Source organism: Nycticebus coucang, chromosome 9 (assembly GCF_027406575.1).
Source record: "Nycticebus coucang isolate mNycCou1 chromosome 9, mNycCou1.pri, whole genome shotgun sequence".
NCBI lineage: Eukaryota > Metazoa > Chordata > Mammalia > Primates > Lorisidae > Nycticebus > Nycticebus coucang.
Window position 1 is genome coordinate 48,262,067 of NC_069788.1, and position 10,568 is coordinate 48,272,634.

Here is a 10,568-nt window from a genome sequence, read left to right on the forward strand (position 1 = left end):
CTGACATGCAAAGTGACCAGGAGCACAGTCTTGTTGAAACACTGTATTCTCTACCAGTCCTAAATGTTCAAGCTGAGGAATAAATTAATTTTGCAGCATTTCTAAATAGCTAGCACCATTAACAACACACCCTTCAAAGAAGAATGGTCCTATGACTTGATATCTTTTCCCTAAAGCACACCACACGTTAACTTCAGGAAAATGTCTTTCATGTTCAACAGACTCATGTGGATTTTCAGTTCCCCAAATACAGCAATTATGCCTGTTGACCTTGCCACTAAAGTGGAACGTTGCTTCATCAGAGAACATTAAATTACTCAGAAATGCATTATCGTTGCTAAGTTTTTCATTGAACAGGTGACAAAGTTAGTCATGCATGATGATCCTCTTCCAACAACATTTGTTGCGCTCATATTTTGTAGTACGCTTTCATGTGGAGTCTTGTCTGAGACTTTGAAAGCCTCAGCTCTAGGGATGCCCGTCTTCATGACTTTCTTGGACTTGCAAGCTTTCTTCTACAGATGCTACAGATTCTTCAGTAACATGTGGCCTACCAGACCATGGCTTATCATCAACAGAACCTGTTTCTTTAAATTTTTCATCCATTTGGATATGGAATTCCTGTGTGGTGCTGCTTTCTTGTAATGGGTTCTAAATCTTCTTTAGACAGCAAGGGTAGATTTCAATTCAACCATCCAAAGAATACAATTTACTTTCTCTTCTAGTGAAGCCCTGGGTCAACAGTGATTCCCAAGAGTTACTGGAAGAATCGGTGAATTCAGACTTCAGAAGGGATGGCTGCATATCCTCTCCTGTCTTAACGGTTCTTTTTCTTTCTTTCTTTTTTTTTTTCCCCTAGCTCACAGCAACCTCAAACTTGCTGGGACTACAGGTGCCCGCCACAATGTCCAGCTATTTTTAGAGATGGGGTCTCGTTCTTGCTCAGGCTGGTCTTGAACTTCTGACTTCAGACAATCTACCCTTGTAGGCCTCCCAGAGGGCTGAGATTACACATGTGAGCCACCGTGTCTGACCTGTCTACGTCTGGCCTGTCTAAGCTGTTCTTGATGAACACGCTGTGATCAGTCAGGGCCTGGCAGGAAAGAGCTTCAGGAACCGTAACAGGAAGCTGTTTTGATCTCTGAGCTGGACGTGATGGAGAAAGGAGCAGCGTGTAGAACTCGCAGACCTGTGTATCTGAGTGAGGGGCAGCCCCGTCTGTTTCATGGGTTAGGGAGAAGAATGCTATGGTTACAGAATAAAAACCCTGAATTTACTGCTGCTGATCTGCTGACAGTTCTCAGCAGAAGAGTTTATGGAGAGCTAGAACGCCCCCCACAGACAGCCTGAGAGGGCGCCCATCCTGTGATGACGTCTGGTGCCTTTGGTAGACCACCCTCATGGCTGTTCCCCTTCCTGGGCTTCACCCTCCTGTCTCTGCTGGAGCTGTGCTGGGTCTCAGGCCCTCTCTTCCTAGTCTCATTATTAAGGGTGGGGTGCGGTTGGCAGCTCCCCTCTCATGCTGTGCTTTACAACAGAGCCCTGTTGTCTCAGTGGTGCCGTGACCCCAGGAAGGGGAGAGGAAAGGGGGTGAAGGGCATCACTGTGGGCTTCAGCATCATGGCCCAGGGGCTCTCATGTTTTGGGGGGGCTTCCTTTATATGAAGCAGAGGCAAATGGATGAGAGCAGTTAGGGGAGCCGTGATGAGGACATCCTGACCCCTGCTTTCATGGACTGTACTTCTTAAAATATCAGAATAAACCCCCCGCTCTGCTCCAGGGGAGGTTTCTGCCTCTCTCGGTGCACCTTAGGACACTCACATCGCCATTTCACAGGAGCGTCTCCCTGATCAAATACCCATTCCGACAGCAGCCTCAGGGCACTCGCACCTGGCAAGTGGCTCCAGAATCAAGAACCCTGTAGGGCTGAGCCCGCATGGTCAGTGGGAAATCTGGAAGGGCGGTGGTATCTCATCCCCTGCCCAGACGCCTGCAACCCTGATTCTGTGAATCTTTTCCTTCCCTGTGCCAGACATGTGTCACCTTCACTGAGGTCTTTTTCCCTTATTTCTGCCAAACACATGCCCTTCCCTGTGCTCTCAGTAGCAAATTAGGGGCCTTGGAAGTCTCAATTGTCCATTTGTCCTTTCACTCTTTCTATGTTGAAGTGTCTGCCTTCCTTAAAGAATCCTGGTCACTCCTTCCAGGTATCTGTGGGTCACCCAAGTCTCTTGGCTCATGTGGGTCCCTGGGGTTGGTAGCAGACACCACTGTCTACCCACAACTACTGATCATCTGGGAGCACGGCCTGTGAGGGGCACCCCCTCAGTTGGGCAGTTGGACCCCACTTGGGGTGCCCTGCGGACAGTCCCTCCTCCCAGCACGCAGCAGTGGAGCCATGCAGAGGGCAGCCCAGCCCCCAGCCCTCCGGGGAGTGGGTGGAAGGGGATATTGGAGTGATGATCACCCTCAGGCCAGGGGTCAGCCAATGCTCACACCCAGGGACTGTCCCCTTGAGAGCCCCCACCCCTAAGGATGTCACTGAGAGGAGACATCACCCCAGGATTTTGCCTTGGGGCCGTGTCCCTGCTGGTGGCCACCAGACCCATGAGGGAGGAAGTCGTGTGGAAGGTTGTGGTTTGGAATCCTCCTGGCTGCTCCCTGGACCCACCCAGCTCTGCCCTCCTGGATCCCCTCTGAGATCTCAGCTCCTCTTTCAGCACACACTGAGTATTTGGTCTGGGGCTGGTAGTTAGTTTTTGGCAGCGTTTACACTGGGTTTGGGCTGCACATTCCAACAAGCCAGCTGTGAGAAGACCCTCTCTGGGTCAGGGCCCTGGGGCCACGTGCTGCAGTGCCCTCCCCCCAGCAGCACTGGGGGCTCTTCCGCACCTCACATTCCAGTGCAAACCCACAGGGAGAGGTGCAGAGAGTGGGGTGGTGACACTCCTCTCCCCACACTGCATGATCTCAGTTATTTTTCTCTTCTTTTTCATACCCATGAGCCTCGATGATCCATCACCCAGTGTGCTGTGAGGTGCAACTTTGGAAAGCAAGGGAAGCAGGGGTGACACTCCCACCACACAACCCCAGTTCACACTGGGCAGAGAGAGGCAGGCACTCACACACGTGTGCACACACACTTATGCTAACACAGCACACACACACACACACACACACTTACAGACACTCATGCACAGTCTAACACACACTCAACACTGGAGACTGGAGACACACACACACTGGAGACACACACACAGTGTCCCCACACCTTGACACCCACGTGCCCTCCTTGGGGATTTGTGAGGCTGGAGACAGGAGCGCCTGACAAGGCAGCACCCAGAACCACCCTCGGGACAAGGGCTGAGGGAGTGTGGTCTTATCTGTCAGACACAGGGATTCCTGTTCAAGGATCCTGTGGACTGTGCTGCTGTGGGGAGGGTGGAGGAAGGGGAGCCTTGAAGTCTGGACTGGGGTGGGGGGGAGCTGAGAGTTGGGATTAGGCTTAGAGCTGCAGGGGTGGGGCTGGTACAGGGCGGGATTGAGGGGATCCCTCTAGTACAAATTCTTCTCATGTCCTCCACCTCTGCCTTTGGTACCACTTACCCCGGGAGGGAACTTCATCTTCCCAGTGCCCCTGGAGCTGGTCTTCTCTTCTGGCCTTGCCTTGGGGCTTTGGGAGCAGCACCCCTCAGAGCCTTGGGACTCCAAGGACCAGGAGGGCAGGAGGTGAAGGCAGCAGCCCCAAGAGTGCCAGGGCAGAGGGAGGACCAGGACAGGCGAGGCAGAGAGCTGTCTGAGTAGCCAATAGCCACCAGGAACTGGCTCCCTCCAGGCCCTGCCCAGGCCCCTTCTCTGCCCGCTCTGCTGCCCCCACCTCCTGCCCAGCCTGGCCCCAGACAGAGTCCAGAACAGCTCCTGCTCCTGATATGAAAAATGTTCCTGCCAGTTTGGGCAGAACTTGCTGGAAAACACTGGTGCCAGCCGACCACAGGCGTGTGTCTGTGTCTCTCAGCACCGTGTCTTTTCTCACTTACTCCCGTCCACTCTGCAAGGCAGGAATTACCCCACTCCTCTGCGGTTGAGGAACCTGCCTCAGATGGTTTCATTCAGGGCTCACTCATTGGGCGGGTGTCTTTTGGGCAAGCTCAGGGTCAGGTGTGTTCAAGGCTGCACAGCTGGTTGGTGGAAGAACCCGTGCACCTGACTTAAAAGCTCATGCTCACTGCCCTGGTCAAGCACTGATTTCCTCTCTCTTCCCTTTTCCTCTTTTCTTGCTTGCCTAGAATGACCTTTTTTTGTCCCTGTTCTGCATGAATGTTGGAGGGGTTTTCCTTCCCTCCTAGGTCTGGCAACTTTGTATCACTGTCACCTAGGTTCTTGACATGTGACAGGGACACCAGTGTCAGGCTTTGCCGGACTGGTGCGCCTCCCTCAAGAGTTCTTAAAGAGAAGCCCTGTGCACCCCGTGTGTGTGTGTGTGTGTGTGTGTGTGTGTGTGTGTGTGTCTGACCCTGTGTAGAGATTTTGGCTTCCTGCAGGGTGCTGTAAGGGGTGTCCTGTCGGGAGTGGAGGGCACAGCCTCAGGCTTATGGGCAGAGGTGTGTCAAAAGGGAGTGGATGGCCCTAGTTTAGATCATCTGGGAGAAGAAAAGCGCTGAGACAGGAGAACGTGCCTGAGAAGGCAGGATTGCTGGAGAGTGGACAGCTGCTCGCCCACTAGCTGTCAGGATGTCACTCTGGAGTGGGAGGGAATGTGGCCTCAGCCATGATAGAGGGTCCAGGAACAAGGCAGGGAGAGCTTCCTAGAGGTCAGTGGTTCTCACAGTCGGGGGCTGAAGAAATGCAGATGAGGACAGAGACCTCACATTTCCCATTACCTGACTTGTTCCCACTTGGTGGAAAAAGAACCAAAAACATTTGTAAAATATTTAGGGGAGAGGGGCTTTCCCTTTTGTCTGTTAGTGGTAGGGTTATGTGTGACTCGTTCTTGAATTGCCGTGTATTACAAATGAGATCCAAAGTACTACAGTTACAGACACGTGAAAGTCTCCAGTGTAAGGTTAAGGAACACACCACAACTAACACTGAAGCTAAACTAACTGTATTGGGAAATTAGCACCTACTGAGACAAAATGCCAACAAATGGGACTCCTGGAAGAAAATGTGAATGATGTAGTAACAAGTGTCCTTGAAACCTGGACATTCAAACCATCTAAGTTTCTTCTTAGGTTATGAACTCTGTAATGGACTGACCCCCAATAATTTATAGTAGGTCTTCCTAAACCATAACTTAAAATAGATGTTGGCTTTGATCATCTGTGAGAACTAAGGAAATTGATGGATTTGGGGTCAATTCAAATACTGGATGAGCTGTGGCTCCCATAAGCATAAAAATGAAGGAATGAAGATATGTAAACTGGATCACCTGGTGCTAAGTGACTGTGTATATTCATTTCCCTTCTGTTATTCCTGAGTCATCAGAGAGTTTTAATGAGATGAGAATTCTGGCCTGGCCTCTGCAGGAGGGGCCTGTCTTCAGCCAGGCACAGGCAGGGGGTTATGGTCAGCACCATGCACATGGTCAAGGGTCAGCAGTGCCCCCTGTGGCCAGTGTCCTGATGGCCCCTTCAGTATTGCATCCTACCCAGGGGTTGGCTGGGCCAGGTGACTGATGTTCATCCTACTCAGGAGCTGGCTGGGCCAGACGACTGATGCAAATCATTGTCTCCTTCTTGGGAAGCTCTTAAGGGGATTTAGGCTGAGGGATATTGAATTCCATCCTTTACCTTAAAATGAGAGCTTATTAAGTGTCAGAAACCCTGCTGGGCATTTATTGTTCGTATCACAGGTGACCTGCACAGCACCCCTTCAAGAGAGCTGTTTTCATTTCGGATTTTTTGCATATAGATGTCCAGTTGTTCCAGCACTAATTATTCTAAAGACTTGTCTTTTCTCTGTTGTATTGTCTTTGTCCCTCTGTCACATGTCAGCTGACTCTGTTTATGTGGGTGCATTTCTGGGCTCTCTATTCTGTTCCTTTGATCTATTTGTCTATTCTTTGACCAATGTCACACTGTCTTGATTACTGTGTATAACTTTATAGTAACTCTCCAAGTCCTTTATTGCCAGTCCTCTGGCTCTATTCCCCTTGTATATTGTTATACATGGATAACCTGTTTCTATTACCTCATTGTGTAAGCTTTGGAATCAGCTTGTAAATATCCAGATAATTTCTTGGTGGGAATTTTATAGGGAGCCTGTTGAATCTATAGTTGAAGGTGGTAAGAACCAACATCTTCCAACTATTGAATCTTTGTAGACGTGAACATGGAATATTTCTCCATTGATTTAGTTCTTCGCTTTCATCTGTGTTTTTACCGTTTTTCTCACAGAGATCCTACACATATTTCATTAGATTTATATTAAATATTTAATTATGGGGGATGCCAATGTAAATGACAGGGTTTTTAATTTCAAACTCTAATTGATCATTGCTAACACAAGGAAAGCCACTGTCTGTATATTAAATTTGTGTCCTGCAACCTTGTTAGGATTGGTGACATTTTTGTTGATTCTGTCCTATTTCAACATAGTTGTCATGTTACCTGTGAACAAAGACAGTTTTCCTTTTTCTTTTCCAATCTGCACACCTTCCATTTCCTGTTCTTGTCATTACATTAGCTCAGCCCCCCAGTGAAATGTTGAAAGGCTGTGGTGAGAGGGGACATCCCTGCCTTGCTCCTGACTGGAGTGGGGAAGCTTCTAGTTTCTCACTGGTAAGTATGAAGTTATCTGTAGGTTTTTTGGTAGGTTTTCTCTATCAAGCTGAGGAAGTGCCTCTGTATTCCTAGTTCACTGTGAGTTTTCTTTTCATGAGTGGGTAGTAGATTTTCTAGAACTGCAGAAACTATTTCTTCTCCATCTATTGATATAATAATGCAGTTTTCATCTTTGGCCTATTAGATGATGAACTACATTAACTGATTTTGAAATGTTGAACCAGCTTTGCATACCTAAGATAAATCCTAGGTAGGATCATGGAGTATAGGTTTTTTATAAACTGTGGATTCCATTTGTTAATATTTGGTTGAAGTTTCTTTTAATCAGTGCTCATGAACTATATTGGTTTGTAGTTTTATTTTCTTGTAAAGTCTTTTCTGATTTTCATATTAGATTCATGCTGACCTCATGAAATGCAATAGGGCGTGTTGTCTTTGTGTCTGTCTTATGGAAGAAACTATAGAGAACCGGTATAATTTCTTCCTGAAATGTTTGGTACAATTCACCAGTTGACTCATTGGGACCTGGTACTGTTGCTGTTTGCCTCCACTGACTTCCTTAAAACGTGGCCAAAGCAAAGGAGGTCAGTGTGACAAATAGAGATTCTCACACTCGTCTACTGCCAGGGCCACAGCTGATGAGGCTCAGAGAGGCGGACACCCTCACCAGCGTAAAGAGGGAGAATGCCGCCGCTCTGAAATCTCTGCAGGCCTTCAATCCCTTACAATATAGCATTTGCTGATTTATCATCATTATTTAGGAGTCAAGAGAACTATGTCCCTATCTGTGACATACAGATAGTCTTGTGTAAGACCTAAGGGGCATAATATGTAGGGAAGTGGACAAAGGGTCTGGGTTAGAATTAACTTTTAAAAGAGAATACATATTGTAATAGATTGTAATTTGTACTGCTAATCTATTCTATTTAGCCCAAACACCTGCTTTCTTTTTTTTTTTTTTTTTTTTTTTTTGTAGAGACAGAGTCTCACTGTACCGCCCCCGGGTAGAGTGCCGTGGCGTCACACGGCTCACAGCAACCTCTTAACTTTTGGGCTTACGCGATTCTCTTGCCTCAGCCTCCCGAGCAGCTGGGACTACAGGCGCCCGCCACAACGCCCGGCTATTTTTTGGTTGCAGTTTGGCCGGGGCTGGGTTTGAACCCGCCACCCTCGGCATATGGGGCTGGCGCCCTACTCACTGAGCCACAGGCGCCGCCCCCTGCTTTCTTAATCTAATCTTAACTCATGATTAAGTTAATCAATTTTTTTTTTAATTGTTGGGGATTCATCGAGAGTACAAGAAACCAGGTTACACTGATTGCATTTGTTAGGTAATGTCCCTCTTAAAAATTGTGTCTTACCCTGCAAAGATGTGTCACATACTGAGACCCCGCCCCTCTCCCTCCTTCCCTTTCTCTGCTTTATCTGAATCATTTTATTTTTGTTGTTGTTTTCAGCTTTCAATATAGGGAGCCAGGATGTTGCTATTTTTAACTCCTTACAAATGCTTTACGGCATTTTTCTTTTATGATTTTTCTAGTCTGTCCCTACATGGTGCTTTCTGTTTTGGAATATCATTAACTATTGATTCAATTTCTTAATTAGGCTATCTAATTCATTTCACCTTTTTTAATTAAAAAATTGTGGGAGGGCGGCGCCTGTGGCTCAGTCGGTAAGGCGCCGGCCCCATATACTGAGGGTGGTGGGTTCAAACCCGGCCCCGGCCAAACTGCAACCAAAAAATAGCTGGGCGTTGTGGCGGGCACCTGTAGTCCCAGCTACTCGGAAGGCTGAGGCAAGAGAATCGCTTAAACCCAGGAGTTGGAGGTTGCTGTGAGCTGTATGATGCCATGGCACTCTACCAAGGGCCATAAAGTGAGACTCTGTCTCTACAAAAAAAAAAAAAAAATTGTGGGAATAACATTAAATTTATGGAAGAGTTACAAATACCCCTCACTAAGCTTGCCTTAATATGAACATTTATAAAAAATCATGTGGAGGCTAAACATCTAAGAAAGTAACATTGGCAGGATACTATGAACTAAAGTCTGGATTTTGTAGTCTCTTCAGTTTTTTTTACTATTTTTCTTCTTCGTAGCAGGATAAAATCCAGGGCATCTTAATGGATTTCATTGTCATATCTCTGTAGTCCCCTCTGATCACTGAGTGTCTCAGTCATTACCTGTATTCATGACCTTGAAAGTTTTAAATAATACTGGCCAGATAATTTGTAGCTTGTCACTCTGTTTTGGTGTATCTGATGTTTTCTGATTACTTTAGGGTTATGGATTTGGGAAGCACATTGCAGAAGTGATGTGCCCTTTTCACCACACCATTTCAGGGGTCCAAGATTTCAGAATGACTTCGATCATTTGGTTAACCCTTTGCAATCCAATTTTTCCACCCCTGGATTACTCCCCAGCTCTTAGATGATTGTTGGTTGGAAAAGAGGTTGGTGAAGTACTTGTAATTATCCTATAATTGTAAGAGAAAAATATAAATATGAAATCATTTGATGATCTTATTGTCTATTTTATTTATTTATTTATTTATTTATTCATTCATTCATTTATTTTTTGAGACAGAGCCTCAAACTGTCACTCTGGGCAGAGTGCCGTGTCATCACAGCTCACAGCAACCTCCAACTCCTGGGTTTAAGTGATTCTTTTGCCTCAGCCTCCCAAGTATCTGGGACTACAGGCACCTGCCACAACACCTGGCCATTTTTTGGTTGTAGTTGTCGTTGTTTGGCAGGCCAGGGCTGGATTCGAATCTGCCAGCTCTAGTGTATGTAGCTGGTGCCTTAGCTGCTTGAGCTATAGGCATCGAGACTTATTGTCTATTTTAGGTTGCACAAAATATTTAAAGTGTTTTAAAAAATTTGTTTATAAACAAACAAAAAAATCATGTTGGTGAGGTCCAACATAGGATTAGATAGGGTTAAGAAAGTGTCTGCCCAGTTTCTCTTCTGTACAGTTACTCTTTATTCCTTTTTATACTCTATTCTTTTAAGCAAATCAGCAAGCCCAGCCCACATTCAAGGTGGAGGAAATGAAGCTCTACTTCCTGATAGAGAGACTCTCGATATATGTTATGTAGAATTCTTCTCTAGGGAAGATTTTCCCTTTCCCTCGCTTATTTATTAATTCCATCATTTGTCATTTGTGTATTTCAGTAGGACATATATATTTATTTTACATTTAAGGTTGTATGTCAATACTATTCTTCTTTTTTTTTTAAGACTGAGTCTAATTTTGTCGCCCTCAGTAGGGTGCTGTGAGGCAACCTCCAGCTCTTGGGCTTAGGTGATTCTCTTGCTTCAGCCTCCTGAGTAGCTGGGACTACAGGCGCCCGCCACAAATCCCGGCTATTTTTTGTTGCAGTTTGGCTGGGGCTGGATTTGAACCCGCCACCCTCGGCATATGGGGCCGGTGCCCTACTCACTGAGCCAGAGGCGCCGCCCAATACTATTATTGTTTTGTAAATTATTCTAGCTCCGTCCATAGGGAGCTCTTTCATGCTGGCTCCTCTATCCCCTTGACTCCCACCCCAGTGTTTTGGGGGAAAGGAACACGCCCTTGCTGGCACTACAAGATTTTCCCTGCTCATCTTGTCGTTTCCTTAAACAGCTATTTTTCTAAGGAGCTCTGCTTTCTTTATTGTAGAATGATATGTACAAAGCAAGATCTGCACTTGGGTTCTGTTTCCACTTTACCAAAGAGGACACAGAGGTCTAAGACCTGCTGGAGCTCACACAGGGAGGTCCGTGGGTCTCACTCCTTCACA